The following is a 2,660-nucleotide window of genomic DNA, read 5'->3' as shown; positions in this document are numbered from 1 at the left end:
GTTTCAGCACGACAACGACCCTAAGCACACCGCCAAAGCAACAAAAGAGTGGCTGAAGAAGAAGCACATCAAGGTTCTGGAGTGGCCTAGCCAGTCTCCAGACCTGAATCCAATTGAAAATCTTTGGAGGGAGCTTAAAATTCGAGTTGCCAGGCGACAACCTCGGAACCTGAATGATTTGGAGGCTGTCTGCAGGGAGGAGTGGGCCAACATCACTGCCGAAATGTGCACAAACCTTGTCACCAACTATAAAAACCGTTTGACATCTGTGCTGGCCAATAATGGCTTTTCTACAAAATATTAACATGCTGTTTGTCCAGGGGGTCAAATACTTGTTTTTCCTCATCAGATGGTTATCAATTTTTATAAATTCATATGATGTGATTTTCTGGAATTTTCTTTGGGATTCTGTCTTTCACTGTTAGAATGTACATATGATTAAAATTGTAGATTGTTGCATTCTTTGTAAGTGGGCAAACCTGCAAAATCAGCAAGGGGTCAAATACTTTTTTCCCCCACTGTATATCAGTAGTTAATTTGCAGGTTTCTTCAATCTCAACAGGATTTTTACAAAACTGAATGTACATCAGGTCTTTTTTTCTACTATTCATATTAGATTATATCAAGTTAAAATTCAAGTTCATCCGTTTACATAAAAATGTTGATTTAACCTTATTTCTACATTGGGCATGGTTAAGAAAAAACAGTGTGAAATAGCTTTGAAAGGTTTAAATGAATGAACAGAAGAGAGATAGAAAACACAAGGGAAAACCACAATTATATATTAAAAGACTTTATTAATTAGATGTAAATATTTCCAGCAGACGGCCACATGTGGTCGGTGCAACTGGGAGCGCACAGCTGGCTGCCGGTTCTCATTCCTGCTGCTGCGTGAAGCAGTTGAATTATTAGTGTTAGGCGTCAGGAAGCCTGTCACCCCACTCTCACAGTGTCCTTCTAACCTCTAAAAATAGATCAGAGAGAGAGAGACACCGAGTGTAAAGAATAATGGTTTGTTTCTTACTGGTCAAAATATGACCCTGACACATTCAAGAATTCAGTGGCAAAATTCAGATGTCAGACTACATTCATTGTATTAGAGGATCTGAGTTCAAGAAAATAACACAGACATCTGTATTTTTTAAAGTACACTTTATGAAAAATAAAAATCATATTGTAATTAATTAAACAAGATGTGAAACTGCATCATAGAGAGTGTGTGAGTGTAGCCTTTATCAATAAAACAGTTTCTCAGTCAAAGTATATAAGATTTGTCACCAACCTTGAGATATTGGATGAATTACAAGCAATGGTGGAAAGAAACTAAATATTTTACCCAAGTACTGTACTTACGTACAGTTTTAAGTGCATGACTTTTACTTGGAGTATTTCTACAATGTGGTATTGCTACTTTTACTTATAAATATCTGAATACTGCATTAGACCACAAGAGAATATCTTGTTACAACCATAAACTTTGCTTTCACAAATATCACGTGACCATAACAAATATTTATTCACACAAAAAGATCCTATTCCAGCAGCGGAGCAAGTGGAGGTTTTTCAACACAGAATAGAATTTACAACACAGTATAAAAATTTGAGGTAACACCGAAAAGTTGACTTGTTTTTCAAAATCTGGATCTTTTTAAGGTTTAATTGTTTAAGGGCACATTGATGATCATTTTCAGTCGCGAGTGCAGTAAGAACTGTTTCTTCACAGTCCCTGAGCAGTGGCTCTGCTGCTTCACAGACTACAAATGGCATTGATGTAATTCAGGCTATTAGAAAATAGTGCTGCAATTACAAAATTGCTCTACTGCAGACAGCATCTATTTTTTGTATTTATCTTCATTATCCTGCTGATTTGCTAGCAATCCATTGTAAACCTTTTTCATTCATTTGCAAAAAGGATGTTTTCTCATAGAAATATTTTTCTATATGATTGTTTGGGGTTGGAGTTGCTTTTAACAGTATGTCTTGATGCTAATATGTTGTTGCTATAAGATTGGTTATGCTGAATCTTGGTCTTGTTAAGCATCTTTTGCTGATTCACTTTTGAGAATTTGGTTTCTGTGCTTGGTTCAGGCATTAAGACTGTGTTACATGAGGGATGAATTATTCTTTTGGAAATACAGTATATTTTAGACCTGCTGTTTTTTCTAAGCAAATTTGTATAATACAGAATATCTAAACACCAATGACACAGTCAACGCAGCCTTTTTGTAGTTAAAAATCATGTCAGTTGTTGACACTCTGATTTATAGAGCATGAAATAATTGCATGCAAGTAAAACCACTAGAGACTATGATTTACACCTCACTTCTTTCTCAATTAGTGAAGAAGGAAATCCAACAGAAGTGAAGTAAAACACAACACAAATACCATTACCAATTATTAATAACAACTTACTATCAATTATCTTACTACGACTTACCAATGAAGTGTTGTGTTGTGTGTGTTTGAGATAACATATGGTATCTTTAATATGTTCTTTGTTTTTTACAGAGATGTCGCATATTGTTTTGCTTTTGGTGGGTGTCGTGTCAGTGGATCATGTGTCCTTTGCAGCAGCTGCCATTTCACAAAAAGGTAATGCATTAAGTATTGACTCGCACGCACACAGACACAGACACAGACACAGACACACACACACACAC

This window comes from Micropterus dolomieu, linkage group LG04, assembly GCF_021292245.1.
Source record: "Micropterus dolomieu isolate WLL.071019.BEF.003 ecotype Adirondacks linkage group LG04, ASM2129224v1, whole genome shotgun sequence".
Lineage (NCBI taxonomy): Eukaryota > Metazoa > Chordata > Actinopteri > Centrarchiformes > Centrarchidae > Micropterus > Micropterus dolomieu.
The sequence above is the reverse complement of the archived record's forward strand: the minus strand, read 5'-3'. Positions refer to the sequence as shown.